This window comes from Panthera onca, chromosome E2, assembly GCF_046562875.1.
Source record: "Panthera onca isolate mPanOnc1 chromosome E2, mPanOnc1 haplotype 2, whole genome shotgun sequence".
Lineage (NCBI taxonomy): Eukaryota > Metazoa > Chordata > Mammalia > Carnivora > Felidae > Panthera > Panthera onca.
Genome location: NC_138353.1, coordinates 19,779,334 through 19,796,509, shown reverse-complemented (window position 1 = coordinate 19,796,509; position 17,176 = coordinate 19,779,334). Strand labels below are relative to the sequence as shown.

Genomic DNA, 17,176 nt, shown 5'->3' with positions numbered 1-17,176 from the left:
CAGGGAGGGGCGGAAGGAGGACCGATCGGCAGCCCCCTCCCCCACCTTCCTTAAAGGGAACTGCCCCCACCCCCCTGCCTGGGAAGGAAGGAGAGGACTTGGAGCAGACCTGGGAAGAACTTTCCAGTTGAACGAAGGAAGAGGCCCTCCCACTGCCGGAGTTACATCCAGTCGTGGGGTGAGAGTGGGGGAGCAGAGCTCAAAGGCAAGACTGTCCCTGCCCTCAACGAGACTGAGGAAGTTGGCAAAAATAATAGCTGTGTGTTTACTGGGACCCTCTGTGTGCCAGCGCTTCCATACTCCTTGAATCCTGGCACAGACCCCGAGTGCCCGCCTCCAGGGAGAAGGGTGGAGGTTGGGTCCATTCTACAGGTGGAAGTTGAGGCCCAGAGATGCGTAAGAAGCATCACAGAGCAAGTGGCAGGGCCCAGACGCAAAGCCTTTCTGATGCTTCCTTGGCCTCCGGGTGGTGATGGTGGGGTATGAGATACAGCTCTAGGGGGGATGGGGCTGCGTCCAGGAAGCCCTCGGAGGGTCAGGAGACCCTAAGCACCCACCATCAAAAGTCTGGCCTCCAACCCTCGTCCAGAGCCTTGAGAGAATCCCGGAAGAGGTTCTGCCCTAACCTCCCCACCTCCCCGCCCCCGCCCCGCCCGGCTGGGCTCTGGGCTGTGTCTGGCAAGTTCCATCTGCAGATTGCTGGTCACAGGTGAGAGTGGAGGCTAGGGGGACTAGAACTCAGGGCTTTGGCGAAGGAAGGGCCCCCGCAGTCCAGGCCCGCTCAAGGAGATGGGGCCACCTCAACTGGCCAGGAGACACGGAGAAGGGGGCTGTGGCTCCTAAGGACGTGGAGGAGGTCGGGCGTGCAGGGCCCCAAAGAGGCTGCCTCCTCCCGGAAGCCGTCAGGGCTGTGCAGCCCCGGACCGCGGGGCAGACGGAAGGGGGGCCGCGTCGGGGGCCACCGGGGCGGCGGGCGGGGCGAGCCTGGCACTGCGCGGCCGGCGGCGGAACAGCTTTTGTCCTTTCCTGGCGGCCGCCGCGCCGCGCCGTCCCCTGCATGTGGATGAGGTCGCGCCGGGCGCCCCGTCCTTCCCCCCCGCCCGCGGCTTGCGGGGGCCCCGCCCGAGTCCGACGGCCGCCCGGCGGCCCGGCGGTGGGGCGGGGGCTGGGGCCGGGGTCTGGGCTGCGGGCGGAGCAGCTAGGTGCGAGCGTGGCGGTGCAGGGAGTTTGGCCGCCGAGGAGCGACCTTCGAAGTGGGGGGGAGGGGGGGCGGGGATCTGGGAGTAGGGAGCGGGAGGACCCTGGGTGGAGTGCTGGGGGGACGCGGAGGGGGAGGCCACCGGCGAAGCTTCAGCCTTCGCGCTCCCGTCGTCGGAGTCCCGCATTCTTGGCGCCCTCTGCCTCCCGCCCCAGAGACGCGTTCAGCAGCCGGCTTTCTTAAAGGAGCCTCGCGCAGGGGGCGGGACAGGCGTTCAGAGGACTCCTGGATGTAGTGGAGTAGGATGGGAAGCCAGGGTGTCGACCTGCTGGTCTGACCCTCCCCACCCAGTTGCCTCTGCAACACTAGGGTCTGCTGAGAGAGGGTCCAGCCAGGGCTAGTGCACTTAGGGATTGGCCTGAGCCTCACCCGGGAGCCCGGAGCAGGCTCCTGAAACGTGCAATGCATGTATTTGAAGAGAAGGGGTGACTTTAGGGTACTGGTAGGATGGAATTTGCATGTTACTGTCCAGACCCACAGTTCAAGAGGGCATTTTAGTGGAATCGAACCAGAATCGCAAGCCCCAGCGCAAATAAAAAGTTGGCAAGATTGGTCAGTGAGTACTTTCCCACATTAACAGAGAAAAAGAAAGAAAACCATGAGATCCTCTCAATAGATTCGGAAAACAATCGTCCATGATTTAAACAAACAAAAAACTCTTAGCAGATTATAAACAGAAGAGAAGAGAAGGTACTTCATCTGGTAAATGTTTCTACCCCAAACCCAAAGCCCTCAAAGGAACAAACAAACAAACAAAACCCCCAACCTGACAGCTAACATCACATTAAATGGTTAAATGTTGAATGCTTTTCCACTGAGACTGGAAATGTGGAAGAATGTTAGCACTCATCAGTTCTGTAGAACACTGCACTAGAGGTCCTAGCCAGTGCAATAAGGCAAGAAAAAGAAGTAAAAAGGCTCACCTTTTAGTTAACCACAATTTAGAACAATGATAACGCCAAATGCTTGTGAGGATGTGGAACAACAGGAACACTTACTTATTCACTGCTTGTGAGGATGGAAAATGATGTAGCCACTTTGGAAGACAGTCTGGCAGTTTTTCAAAAAAAAGATTTTTTAAATTAACATTTATTCATTTTTGAGTGTGAGAGAGACAGAGTGTGAGCAGGGGAGGGGCAGAGAGAGGGGGAGACACAGAATCTGAAGCAGTCTCCAGGCTCTGAGCTGTCAGCACAGAGCCCGACGTGGGGATCGAACTCACAGACCGCGAGATCCTGACCTGAGCCGAAGTTGGACCCTCAACTGACCGAAACACCCAGGTGCCTTGGCGGTTTCTTATAAAACATATTATTAGCATAGAATCCAGCAATCATACGCCTTGGTATTTACCCAAAGGAATTACAAACTTATATCCCCATAAAAACCTGTGCATAGATGTTTATAACAGCTTTTTTCCTAAGTGGCAAAACTTGGAAGTAACCAGGATGTCCTTCAGTAGATGAATGGATCAATAAATTGTGGAACATCCACCCAGTAAAATAATACTCAGAGCTAAAAAGAAATGAGCTATGAAACTATGAAAAAACAGAAAAAAACATAAATGCATGTTACTAAGTGAAAGAAGCTAATCCAGAAAGAAATAAAAATGTATGAAGATAGGAAAGGAATACATAAAATATATGATACATAGGGTAATATATATATATATACATGTATATGTATATATATACATGTATATGTACATATATATATAAATGTAAAGTTAGTTAATTTAGTAAAGTTGCTGGATACTAGTCCAATATATAAAAACTAATTATATTTCTATGTACCAACAACAATTAGAAAATAAACTCATAATAGCGTAAAGACCAAGTACCGAAATCTAGTGCGTTATGTGTACAATTTCCATACAGAAAACTATAAAACACTACTGAGAGAAATTGTAAAAGAGATAAATTAATTGAGGAGTATACTCTGTTCATGGATTAGAATTTAAGATGTTGGTTTTCTTCATGTTGATCTATAGAGTTGATATATAGATCCAAAACACATTAATCCCAATGGTTTGTTTTTTTGTTTTGTTTTTGTTTGCTTGGATTTTTTGAGGGGGTGGGTGGAGGTGAAATTTGACAGGCTGATTCTAAAATATATACTAAGGAGGGGCGCCTGGGTGGCTCAGTCAATTGAGTGTCCGACTTCAGCTTGGGTCATGATCTCACAGTTTGTGAGTTCGAGCCCCGCATCAGGCTCGTTGCTGTCAGCTCAGAGCCTGCTTAGGAGCCTCTGTTCCCCTCTTTCTGCCTCTCCCCCACTCATTCTCTCTCTCTCCAAACTGAATAAACATTTATAATAAGATAAACTAAAATATAAGATAAAATAAAATATATATGAAGAAGAACAATGTGGAAGGATTTGCTACAGCTGGAAACAAGGATAAACAAATCAACCAGTGGAACAAAACAGGAACTGCTGAGATAAACCCATCCATCTATGGGCCCCTGGTGTATCACCACGAAGTTGACATCACAGAGCAGTGGAGAAAGCACAGACTTTTCAATAAATGGTGCTGGGTCAGTTGAGTATCCATAGTGAAAAAAATACTCTTCATCGCTACGTTATACCATATCCTAAAACCAAGTCCATGGATGTGCATGTGAAATGTATGTGTGAGAGATAAAACAACAAAGCACCTAGAAGAAGACTCGGGAGAGAATAGATTCACTTTCCTAAACAGGACACAGAAAGCACTATTGGTAAAAAAAAACAAAAAAAAACCAAAAAAAACCAAAAAAAACCAAAAAAAAAAAAAGTGACAAATTGGACTCCATTAGAATTAGAAACTTCTGTTAATCAAAAGGCATGATTAAGGGGGGTGCCTAGGTCAGTTAAGTGTCTGACTCTCGATTTCGGCTCAGGTCATGATCTCAGGGTTGTGAGATCCAGCGGGCTCTGTGCTGGGCACAGAGCCTGCTTAAGATTCTATCTCTCTCGGGGCTCCTGGGTGGCTCTGTGGGTTGAGCATCCGACTTCAGCTCAGGTCATGATCTCGTGGCCCGTGAGTTCGAGCCCCATGTCAGGCTCTGGGCTGACAGCTCGGAGCCTGGAGCCTGCTTCGGATTCTGTGTCTCCCCCTCTCTCTGCCCCTCCCCTGCTCACGCTCTGTCTCTCTCTCTTTCTCTCTCTTTCAAAAATAAACATTAAAAAAAAAAAAGATTCTGTCTCTCTCTATCTGCCCCTGCCCCCTACTATCCCCACTTACACAAGTGCAAATGCACTGTCTCTCTCAAAAAGGCATGATTAAGAGAAGGGGTACGTAAGCCACATGTGAGAGGAGTCATTTCAATACACACATCTGATAAAGAGGTTTTATCTGAAAGAAATATGAAAGCTACTACAAATCAGTAGGAAGACTTTGAATAGGAGCTTCACAAGAGGATATCCGATTGGTTGGTAAACTCCTGAACAGGTGTGCAACCTTATTAGTCATCAGGGAAATGCCACCTAAAACCGGAACGAGGTACCACGGCACATTCACCGGAGCGTTTGAAATTGAACACCAGTGTTGGCGAGGGTGGGAGCAACGTCGGGGGGCTCCTGTGCAGGGCTGGAGGGAATGTGCACTGGTACCTTCCATCTGACCGTCCCCCCCCCACCCCTGCTGCATCTCCAAGTGCCCATGGCCCAGCATCTTCATTTTGTATCAGATGCCTGTTGGGAACCACCTCAGATCCTCTAGCCTCACCTTGCTTACTTTTTTTTTCCCACTTCAAGTGCAACCTTCTGGCTCTTCCCATTACCCCCCGGGGCTTCTCTGCTACCCCTGAAGTGTGAGGTAATGAAGGACCAACTGGCACCCACAGACTTGTAACCAAAGTGTTGGGCTTCCTCTTTGATGATGACAGACGGGAGCCAGTGGACAAATTCTTCCCATCCCTCATCCCAGATGGACAAATCATATCCTAAAGCCTCTTGTGAGAGGGTCCCATGGGCCCAGCAATCAGATGCTTCTGGTGCCGAGTGGTGGCCAACCCGGAAACTCATCCTCATGTTGGCCCTCTTGCCTTCCTCTCTCCTTTCCCCCCCTCCCTTGACTCCTTGCGACTGCACCCCCTAATTAAGGAGTACCACCTGGGGCGCCTGGGTGGCTCGGTCGGTTGAACGTCCAACTTCAGCTCAGGTCATGATCTCACAGTTCGTGAGTTCGAGCCCCGCGTCGGGCTCGGTGCTGACAGCTCAGAGCCTGAAGCCTGCTTCGGATTCTGTGTCTCCCCCCTCGCTGTGCCCTCCCCACCCCCACCCCCCCACCCCTGCTCATGCTCTGTCTCTCTCTCTCAAAAATAAATAAACGTTAAAAAAATTAAAAAAAAAAAAGATGTTTAAAAAAAAGAAGTACCACCTAAGCTTTGGCCTCAGACTCTGTTTCTGGAGGGCCCGGGCTGAGATGCACTCCCGGGTATATACCCAACAGAAATGATGTATAATGCACTAAAAGACATCTACAATATTGTGGTCTCCATGGTAGCCCCAAACTGGAAACCCGTGTAACCATTGTCTGCAGAATGAATACATCAGAGTATATTCAGATCCTGGAGGCAATGAACAAAGGAAGCGGGCACTGAACAAATGAATAAATAAACGAATTGCTACCATGCCACAACGTACAGAAATCTCATCAACATAACACTGAGCAAAAGAAGCTGGATGTGGTATTATGTTCTGGGGTGATTCCATTTACCTGAAGTTCTAAAACAGGCAAAATTAACGTATGCTGCTAAAAGTTAAGATAGAGGTTACCCTTGGAGGTAAGGACTGGAGGGGGGTAGGAGGGGGACCCTGGGGTGCTGGTCATGTTCTCCCGGTTTTGGATGCTGATCATAGAAGTATGTTCAGTTAGTGGAAACTTGTCAAGCGGAATACTTACGATTTCTGTGATTTTTTTTTTTTCTGTATGTAGGTTCCATTCACTTTAACAAGAATAGGACATTAAACATGTCCTGGGCAGGTCCCTGGGTGGGACAGGATTTGCTTGGTGGGGCGTGTGTTGCCTTGTAGGGTCCTTACCCACTCCCTCCTGTCTCCACTTCCAGAGCTCAGACTGTCCCCACAAAGGGGGGGGGGGGTGTCTTCACCACTCCATACCACACACCCCAGGCACCTGATGCTTTCCACCACCCACCCTTTCCTTAGGGCTGACGACAGCTTCTTTGCTACCCCAGGATTGCTCTAGAGTGCAAATCTAATCCCCTTCCCCATCCTCAACTGTCCTGGCTCAGTGCAGCCACGGTGGGGGGTAGGAGGGTGGGGGTGGGTGGGTGAGGGCCAACCCTTCCCAGTGATATCTCGGCAGGGAGACCATTTAACTAATGAGTCATGAGTCATTTAACATCCGTGAGGTTGAGGGTGGGGAGTGGCTCATGAGCCCTCAGTGCCCACAGCTGTCTTGGGGGGCAGCTTGTCCAGACCCTGGGGTTCCTGGGCCCACTGGTCAGAAGAGAGAAATGGAGGCGAGGGGTGACTTTTGGGGGAGTCTGGGACTTTTGTGCCTTCCTGACTCACCCTGTGTCCTTCCCTGGCCCCTTTATAAGCATGGCCTTGTGTACCTCCTGTTGGTGGTGGTGGGGGCGCTGTGGGAACCAGGAACGTTTGGAAACATGAAAAGTTGGGGTTTGGGCCTCTTCTCTGGAACTGGGCTCTCCTCTCCCTCCTGACGGTCCCAGACCTATCTTGCTGGCCAGCCAGGAGGCTGGGCACCCCTCTGGCCCTGGCCTTCACTCAAGGACATCTGCTATTCCAAAAGATGCCACCAGAGGGCAGCTTCCCTATCCCTGGTTTGAACCCCGGTGGCCTGCCTCTTTCTGATGTCAAGCGATCTAGGCCTCGGCTGGACCGCGTCCTACGGGGTTGGAGAGGGCAGGACAGGCTTCCTCGGACCAGGACCAACCTCCTGGGACCACTGGAGTCATCTGGGAGGTAGAGAGTCCTTCTCAAGGGCTGCCCAGGCTCCCTCCTGCTGCTGCCTGAGTGGGGAAGCTTGCCTCCTGGCCTGAGAGAGACAGGGGAGGCCCCCGGGCCTGTGGGTGCTGGCCTGGGTCAGGAAACTCATAGTGAAACCAGAGAGATCTTGTAGTGAAATTCATTCCGCGCAGCACACCTGCCCGGGGCGGGCCTGGGGAGGGACTGGAAGGCAGGAGAGCCGCCTGTGGTGGCGGTGTCGTGGGGAGGGCCCAGAGCCTTATCTGATGGGCCCCAGCCTTTCTCACAGCTCAGTGGAGCCGCCCTGACAGGCCGACCATGGCCCGGTGGGCAGGGGCTCTGCAGGCCCGGCGGGCCCAGGCGCCCCACCTGCCCGGTAGGCAGGGAGGCAGTGCGCCTGGGAAAGGCGCGGGCGGTGGAGTGGGTGCCACTGGAGTGGAGCGGGTGCCCAGGAAGGCCCCTCGAGGCCCCGGTGTCTCAAAACACCAAGAAATGTCAATACCAGTTGCAAAAAATTGGGGCAATCTAGGCGTGCCCTTCGAACAAACTCACACTTTTGATGTAAAAGTGTGACTGCACATCGCCTGGTACTGCTTGCATTTGAGAATGCATCAGCTCCTGGGACGGCAGGAGGTCATTCCATGGGTGTGGGCTGTCTTTAGTCCTGTGGGTGGCTTGGGGACCACGTGTGGAACATCGCTGGGGGACCACACAGATCTGAACATGACGCCCTGGACAGGATGGCTCTTTGGCTGCCCCCTCCGCCGGAAACACACACACCTAGATCCCCCTCCTGTGGGGGTGCCCCCTGCGCTGACTGATGCCAGGGCCGGTGGGGAGAACAGGGGGATCTGACTGCCTGGGGTTGTGGATGTGAGCTTCTCTGGAGAAATGGGGTCCCACTTCTCCAGGGATCCTGTCTGATAGGGCCTGCAGGGTCCCGGGTGCCCCCCAGAGGGTCTGAAGAGAAGCAATCTCAATGTCAGAGGGGTCCGCCCACCCTCAGCACCGGGGCGCCCTCCTGAGACCGCCTCTGGGCACAAGGCACCAGCCACTCTGGGTGGGCTGGGCTGAGATCTGTCTCTGCTGCCCTGCTGCTCCCGAGCTGACAGCTGACGTGAGTCACGGGGGGGGGGGGGGAATGGGGGGGGCGGCAGGTGCTGGGAGCCTCCAGTCTACCCAGCACCATTGCCAAGGGCCCTTGCATCTGTTGGAACTCTTTCCCAAGATGAAGATGGTGTGTTTTCTTGGGGCTCATCTTACAGAAGAGAGGAGTGTAAAGTAAGGATTCTCAGGGCCTCAGTTGGCTCCAGCCTGCCCTTGAGTGGGGGCACAGTTAGTGTAGCTAAGCCTGGGCCAGGCTGTGGGAAAGGAATGGGCTGTTGTCTGGGGGAGATGGGGCAGGGCTGAGGGTCCCACGGGCAGCTTCCAAGTGGATCTTCCTTCACACCTGGGCCTCCTTCCCTTCCCTTATCCAGAGGACACCCTCCCTCCTCCGCTGAGGCAAGAACCTGGGGGTCTCACCTCAACTCCTCCCTATGCCCCACCTCCCGTGAGCACCTAAATCTGGTCAATCCAATCAGACCCATGGCCCCAATCTTATAATGTCTTCTTGCGAAAATAAAATTCACAGCCGATATAACTTACCTTCATACGTTAAAAAATCGATACCGTGTCCTAACTTCGAAACCAGGGAGAAATAAAAGGAAAGTAATGAATAACTTCATAATGTGTATTCGATTATGAAAAATGCTTGGGTATGATCTCCAGAGGACTCAGACGCTGCTGGTGATGCAGGAGCTTCGCAGCTAGAGCTGCTGCAGACACAGACAGGGATTGGCACAGCCTCCCAGGCTCGGATGCCCGCGGAGGCCACTGCATCTCAGGGACGTGATTTTACAAACCGGGGAGCAACGCTTGGTAAATTTCCAAATGAAACAAGATTCCATCTCCGCTAGGTTTTCATGCGTGTTGCATCCCTAAGAACTTCTGTGTTGGAAAGTGGAAGTAGCTTCCAGACTCAGATCAATACTAACAGAGTTTTCACCTACAGCAGGATTCCTCAGCCACGACGCTAGGGACAGGCTGCTGCACCGTAAGATGTTCGGCAGCGTCCCTGGCCTCCACCTGCTACATGCTGGTAGCACCCCCACCCAGGTTGTGACCATCAGAAACGTCCCCACACGTTGCCAAAGTTCTCCCAAGTGGCAAAATCACCCCCCGTTAGGAACCCCTGACCCATCTGAGTGTCCAGTGGAATATTTGCACGCTGTGTGGGATGCGGGTCATCTTGCCGCGGGGCAGAACACTGCTCACATCCCAGGTCCCCACCGCCGATGCCTACAGCACCCCATTACCGCAGCACCCGGCGATTTCCCCTCCGTTTCTGAAATGCCTATGGGAGCAGCAAGCCACTGCTGAGAGCTTCTCACCTACCTGGTTCTCGAATCCAAGGCTGGGCGGGCAGCCATGCCCAGAAGCCCCTTCCTAGCACACTCTTAATACCTACTGTTCTGAATTCTCCCTGGGGCCCTGTCACCGCCCCCTCACTGGCCCCTGCAGGGCCATCTGGCCCATCCCCACCACAGCCCCCGTTGTCTCCAGGCTCCAGCCTCGCCCGCCTCACCCCTGCTGCTGCTCCTTAATTCCAGACTCCCCCTTCTCATCTTTTCCTCACTCTTTCGCTCTGGGTTACCCTGGAGCTCCATTCAAGTCTGGAGGAGCTTTCTCTTCCAGAAGGAGGTGTCCTTCCTGGGGAGCCCTTCCTGAGCTGTCCCCTCCCCTGCACGGGCTGGGCCAGCATTTCCTTCCAGGTGTCCCAGTGCCCATGGGAGTATCCGGCCAGGCCACGTTTCTCCTCCGTCCCCCGCCCCCTCTCCACCACCTTCATCAGAGTCTGGCTCCAAGAAGGTGGCACGACTGAATCTGTGGTTCAGTTCAATTCTATTTTCATTCACGGAGGACTCCTGTACCCCCCCCCCCCCACACAAATCTGAAGGGGGTCATGCTAAGGGGTAACCTCTCCTGGGTTACACCATTGAAGCGGAGCAGCTTGGGAGCGACCTGGAATCTCGTCCCCCTGCCCAGAGCTTCTGCCCCTTCTCCTGGAGAAATGGGGGGAGGGGCAGTAGGTGGACATTGGAATTTCTCCGGCCAAAAGTGCCAGGGAAAGACCTGCTCCAATCCAAGTGGAGCTGGGGCTGAGGGAAAGCACTAGGGAGGCAGAGGGGCACCCTGATTCCTACCAGGGAGGAGCCTTTAAGAGGCTGGCCTCCAGTCCAGCCTCTGGCGCCTACCCTTTGTGGAGCCTGAACTCCCAGCTCCGGAGGTATTCTTGGGGCACAGAGCATGGGCATGGGCAGTGGTCACAGGGACCTGGGCTGGACTTTGCCTCATTTGTCCCTCCCCCCCACAACTCTGCATGCCCCTGACCCAGGTTCACACCACTCCTCAGCCCTGGGTGGGGACTCCATCCTGTCCCGTGTGTGTCCTGGCTGTTGGCACGCTTCCTCAGTGCCGTGCAGGGACTGGAGGCCAGGTGGGGGGGGGGGGGGGCGGATCAGGGAGGGGTGTACATGTGGACAAGGCCCCGTCCAAGCTGTCAGGGTTGCGTGCACAGTGGTGAGGGACGTCTGGGTCCTGGGAGGAGGGAGGGAGAGACCCTGATCCCCGGAAGACTGGGAAGTGAGCTCCTGTCTCTGTTAGCGTTTGCCAGGTCTCAGTGCCCCCAGCTGCGAAATGGGGAAAGTGACCCTTGTCCTCCTGTCCTGGTTGCTATTGGAGAAGGCGGAGGGCATACCTGAAGGTCTTTTCAGGCCCAGGGGGCTCTGGGGTCCCAGGCCCCAGGCAATGCCCTGTGCTCTGGGTCATGAGTGCCCCATGCCTCAGTTGGTTGGGCTGCCTACCAGGCCTTTCCCCCAGTTCCTCAGGCTCCTCTTGGTGACGCAGGCAGCTTGGCCCTGGCTCAGCTGAGGTTGCTTTTGGCTGATGTGGATGTACCCATTCCTGGGCCTGGCCTCGCTCCCACACCCCTTTCCCCTGCCCACTGTCCTCAAGAGTCTCCCCCCGCCCCCGCGCCTCATTCATGTGGGCCTTGCCTATGAGCTGGCTCTTCCTAGGCTTCTAGCTAGGGTGCCAACCTCCTGGGTGCCAACCTCTTGGGTCCTTGCTGGTCCTCGACCTTGGTCTTGTGCTTCTGGTCCAGGTTTGTGAGGCCCAGTGGGAGGAGATGGGCAGAGAATCCAAGGTGTCATTGAGCCCTGCCCTCCATGCCTCCCTCCCCAGGGTGGACCAGCTGGTCATGACGCACCTGGGGATGGGGTGGGGCTGGCTGGCAGGAGCTGGTCTTGGCGGGCACTGGAGAAGGCCCTCTGCCCAGAGGGTCTCAAGGACACCCCCTTGGGCCCCTCGTAGCGTTGTCACCATGTGTGGGAGGGATGAGCCTTGAGAGAGGGTGTGAGAGTGACTGTGTGGGTGGGAGCCCCAGAGAGCCCGCTGGGGGGACGGGTCCGTGAGAATGTGAGTAGGTGGAGACCAAGGCCAGCGGTGCCCTTGCTATTTGGGACAGGTCCAGGGAAGGAGTTTGGGGATTGGGGACACAGTGCATCAGGAATACTGGCCACTAGGTGTCACCAGGAGCCCATGGGACAGAAGAAGGCTCCTGGTGAGTGGCCTGAGCCCCTTGTCTTCCCAGGTGTGCCCACTCCCACCGGCAGGGGCACTCCCTGGTCTGTCTGAGCCTCCACCAGCAGCACTGAGCCGGTGGGGAGGCGGTGCCCCATCCAGAAGGAGACATTTTCCACGGAGGCAGCCCGTCCTACCTCCCGCCCACACAGACCCTGGCTGAGGACACAGCTGAGGGGGTGGGAAACAGCTCCTGGCCACCCAGCCCCCGCCTGGCCCTGCTGCTTTCTGCGGGCACCTCCAGGGGAGCCCTTTGACCTGCACCCTGGGCCTGCCTGCCTGCTTGGGGAAGGAGGAGGGTAGAGACCCACTGGCACCTGCCCACCTCTGTCCCCACCCAGGCCCAGCTCGGCAACTGGATTCCCAAGGCCCCATTCAGCCTCCTTCAGACCCAGCCCCCACCCCCTGCCATGCACTCACCGATGCCCTTGCCCATGCATTCATGCAACGTTCAACAAGGACCTACTGTGTGCCCGGCACTGGGGATCCAGCCACCAACAGGACAACTGGACTCCGCCCTATGGAGCTTGCGAGCTGTAGAATATTAAAGTTGCCAAATAAATTAACCAGAGAATGTGTGATGGAGATGCTGTCACGTAGGAAATAAACCATGAAGTAACTGGGAGAGCTACTTTGGGGGGGTTTATGAACAGGTAAAGAGGAGAATCAGTCATGCGAACATTCAGGACAGGCAGCTGGAACAGCATGTGCAAAGGCCCTGAGGCAGGAAAAAGCCAAACCTGTTATCAGCGAAACACTGAGGCCTTGTGTAGGGAGGGTGCAAGGATCAAGATTGGAGGGTGGGAGGAAACAGACCAGAAAGAGCTTCAGACCACATTGCCTTCTTCTCCCCAAGGACACTCAATGGGGAGAGGTCTCAGGGGCTATCCCTTCTGCAGGGTGGTGGAGGCTTCCTGCTGGAATGTGGCTGATGGGCCTGTTCTATTCAGAGCTCATGATGGCCACTGAAGAATAGGAGGGCCCTCATGGGGGACCTGAGAGGACCTGGCCCTCATATCCCCGTGGGCTGGGAAGCAGGTAAAACCCCAAGAGGGCCTTTCCCCATTGGTCGAGGGCTCCCCAGAGCAGGGCAGGGCAGGGCTGGTCTGTCTCAGTTCCCAGGCTCCTGGACACTCTTCTTGGCTGAGAACAAAAGGAGGGGGTAGGTCAGTCAGAGGGAAGGGCGCAGAGTTCCTGTCCTGAGTCTCTCCACTGCTCAACACCCTGTAGCGTCTCTGCACCCTTCGGAATAAATCCAAAGACTTTCCCATGGCAATAGCCTTATATGCGGTCCCCTAATCCGGCTTACCTCATAAACTGTTCTTGTCCCCTGCTTGGCTCCAGACCCACTGCTCCTGAAGCAGGCACACTCCTGCCTCAGGGCCCCTGTCCTTATTGTTCTCTCCGCTGGGAATGCTCTTCCCAAATATCCTTAGGGCTCATTTCCTCACCTCCCTCAGATGTGCTCACATATCACCTTCTCGGGAAGTTTTCTCTGTTCATGCCTTTGCAGAGCACATCCCCAACCCCCTCTGTACTTTGTCCCCACAGTGTCTTGCTTCTCTCCCTGACCACCATCGGAAAGTCTGTATGTTTAGCTTCTTTCCTTTTATTGCCGCCTCCCCCACTACCTGCACTAAACCGTAAGCTCGGTGATCTGTTTTTTTCACTGGATCCAGCCCACCTAGCACAGTGGCAGCACACGGCAATAAATACTTATTGAGGGAGTGAATGAAGGAAGGAATGAATGGATGAGATGAGTGGGACAAGCCTACCCCCATCCCTCCTGGCTGCCACCGGACATCCTTGGGTCTTAGCCCCCATCCACCTCCAGCAGAGCCCCGAGGTCCCCAGGCTTTGTCATGCTGGCATGTCCTGCCATCAGCCCTGGAGGGAATTTTAGGGAGGTGGCCCCCATGAGGGGCTTCCAAGGACCAATCTAAGCTGGAAGTGGCGGGCCAGACTGGGGGCCGCAGTGGCAGAGCCACTGACCACGGCACATCTGTTTCTGCTTTATGCTCCTGTGAACCGCAAACCCCATTCAAGGGCTTCAGGCCCCCCTGCCTGGTGTGGACTGTGGGCGTCGTGATGTGCCCGACAGGTTGCACGGAGCCACCGGGGGCATGTGGGAGGAGGCGGGAAACCTCACGGCGGGGAGGGACAGGCCACAGCTGTCCTGCGTGCTCTGGGGGTGGGGTCGGGGACTCTCAGGGGGAGAAGCGCTGGTATCAGGGTCTCTCCAGGGCAAGGCCCCTGGGAGCCCCTCATACACATGCCCTCTTACTGGAGGCTGTGAGTAGAAGGGGGCAGCAGCCCCCACCAAAGGGCCAGGCCTCAGGGCACCCCAAGGCTGCTCAGCTCTGAGGTGGATGCCGTCCTTGTGTAGAGCCTCTTTTGGTTTCCAAGAGGTATTGAAACCAGAACCAGCCCCCCCCCCCAAGGTAATATTGAACACCTAGCAGGAGATGATGGGTTGAAACTCAATGAATTGTTCTAAAAGATCTGACTCCAGTACCCTCATAAACAGACTCTTAGAGCTGAAGGGTCAACATCTGGCCTAGGGATTGAAATATATTTTTGGAGAAATGTCTTCACAAGCCCAATACTGAAAAACAATGCTCTTTTGGGGAGGAAGATGAGGCAGCACCAACTTTTGGGAACCCTTGGAGGGACCTGCGGGAACCCCAGGGGTTCCCTGGAACGTGGTTTGAAAATCAGATACACCCACCTACTGCTCACTGCGGTGAAGGGGGCCCTTCCTCCCGACAATGGCTTGTAAAGCCAGTCTGTCGTGCCTGATGTTCCCAGTAAGGGTCACTGCTCGGAGGTGGTCCCAGCCGGGCCTGGTGGCAGCGAGGACAGCTCCGGACCCCAGTGGGCCACGGGCCTCAGCCTCGGTGCCAGTGACCTCTAGCCTAGGTATGCTCTGAGCCAGGGGCCACCGCATGCCTTCCCAGCGGACAGAGCTGCCCTCTGGCCCTGCAGCCAGCTTGGCCAGGGCCGATCAGGAGCCCTCAGCTGTAGGACAGCCGCCAGGGCCGGGGCCATAGGGACGGGTAAGGGTTTCTGGCTAAGGCCGGACGAAGCCATTCCAAGGGACAGCTGGAGTGTCTCTCCAGTCAGCACCTGGAAGGGGGCCAGGCCAGCCTCGGGCTCGGGCCAGACACATGTGAGTACACTCACACACACACAGAATATGCCCACATGTGCCCACAGTCGCACGGTTCACACATGGATGCAAGTGCACGTTCGCACACGTACCTGGGGCACGTAAACGTGCACCCACACATAACATGGATACACAGGAGCGTGGACTAACAAGCACGTGGATGTACGCACGTGCGGATACACATGCACGTGGACACAGGTGTGCCCGCCTCACTCTCTCCCACCCCCCCCCCCCCCCCGGGGCACGGATGGAGGAAACCCATTTGGGTCCAGTGTGTTCGGGGTGAGTTCAGCTGGGGGAGGTGGCCTTTCTCCCTCCAAGTCACGGCAGCGCCTCCTCTCCAGGCCAGCCTTGTCCCAGCCTGGACCCGTGGGTGGATGTGTGTGGGAGGAGTAAGGGGCAGCTGGGGTATCTGGCGGCCTCTGGGACATTTTTCTGGGGTGGGAGGGAGCAGGAATTGTGCCTGCATCCCGGGGAAGTGAGCTGGGCATAGGGCCTGAGGCGGGAGTTGGGGGTGGGGGGCGGTGCTGCCTGACTCTGGAGGAGCTGTGCTCGCTGTCATTTTGGAGCGACCCAAACCCACTCCCTAGGGCAGGTAAGATGTGGGAGGCTTTGCGGTTCACTGGGTTACAACCCCCTCCTTCGGGAAGTCAGCCCAGCCCTCAGCCCGCCGTCCTCTCCAAGGGGAGGTTGGGCTTATTGACTGTCATCTCAAATCTGAGAGGGCTTTGGGGGCTGGAGCACATGACCTCCTAGTCCTTGCTGTTCCCGGCCACACAGGCCCAGGCATGCTGGGCCATCAGCCCAAGGGCCATAACTGAAATCACCTGTGGCATGACAATTGGTTCCCCCGCCCGTCGAGGGACCTAGAGCCATGAGATGGCGCTCTGTAGCCCCCCAGCCCCTCATCCCAAGGAGCCCCCTCTGGGGTGGGCTCTCTTGAGTCCAGCTCACTGACCAGCAGCCCATGCCCACAGCCCTGGGCAGGGGACACAGTTCTGTCACCTCCCCCACCAGATCAATACCTCCGAGCCTGCTGTCAGCAAATCTTTGACCTCTGACCTGGCCACACAGTGTGACCCCTGAACCTACCGGTCTTTCCACCAATCCTTGCTCTGGTCTCTGGGGTGGCTGAGGAGAGGTGACTCCCGGCTACGGCTACGGCCCCGGCCCCGGCTGTGAGGGGAAGGGAGTGTGTGGCTGTCAGCCTCCAAGGTCCAGCCTCTTCTCTTCACTCCACACTCAGGGCCCAAGTCAGCGGCCGCCCCTGGGGCCCTCCCTGGTAGGACCTCCCTGGCCGGCTAATAGGCTGGGCCTCGGAGCTGAAAATGCCAGACAGCCAAGGGCTGTGAATGAAGGATTTGGAGTCCCTTCTGGGTAACTTCTGGGGCTCAGGGCCCCTGGGAGGTCAGGGGAGGGACTCCGGGCATCCTATCTCCTATCTGAGGCCGGTAAAGGTGTCCCTCCCTACCGCCTCCCCCAAATTGCAATGCATCAGGTCAGGGGCCTGAGCCTCGGAACCCCCATCCTTATAGCATGGGTCTGGCTGAGAAGAACCCCCAGGATAGGGAGAGTGCAGCTGGGGATAGCATGTAGTCCCCATAACCCCCACAGCCGGGGCACCAGCCACAAGCCTCTGGGGGACTGGAGGGCCCCTATACAGGGGTCCCCCTTCCTGCAGCCAGTCTCCCAGACCAATCTGGGTCCCAGCAGCCCTGACCCAAGAATGAGGAAGAAGCTGATCAGAGGCCCCCAAAGTGCTCCCTAGCTCCATCCCCTTCAGCTGGGCCAGGAGGGTCACTGCTCTGACCTCCCTGTCCTGCCCGTCCAGCCTGCTCCAGCCCGTTGCCCCGTTGAAATCCCCTGAACGACCCTGCAAAGCAATTTGGGGAATCCTGGGCTCCTACGTGGGCACCAGTACCTGAGACTCTGGCCTCAGGAGGTCTGGCCAGGACAACAGGACCACCAGGTCGCGCACCATGTCACCCTTACCTGGGTGCCTGTCTTTGGACCCGTGGGTGCCTCCATGCCGGCTCCTGCTTCTAAGAAGAGACCTCTCCCCCACACAGGTGTTCCGAGAGCCACAGGGCCCAGCAGCCCTCTGTCCTGGGTCCGTCTGTGTCTGCAGCAGG

At 56.0% G+C, this 17,176-nt stretch overlaps 1 long non-coding RNA gene across 1 annotated transcript; it reads right to left on the bottom strand.

Moving 5' to 3' along the window:
- Positions 1–12,433: 12,433 nt before the first annotated feature.
- Positions 12,434–16,415, bottom strand: LOC144614568 (uncharacterized). Its single transcript, XR_013552401.2, has 2 exons — positions 16,137–16,415; positions 12,434–13,018 (listed from the first exon to the last, which is right to left on the bottom strand). It is a non-coding gene; the product is annotated as an uncharacterized LOC144614568 (long non-coding RNA).
- Between the last annotated feature and the right edge of the window lie 761 nt (positions 16,416–17,176).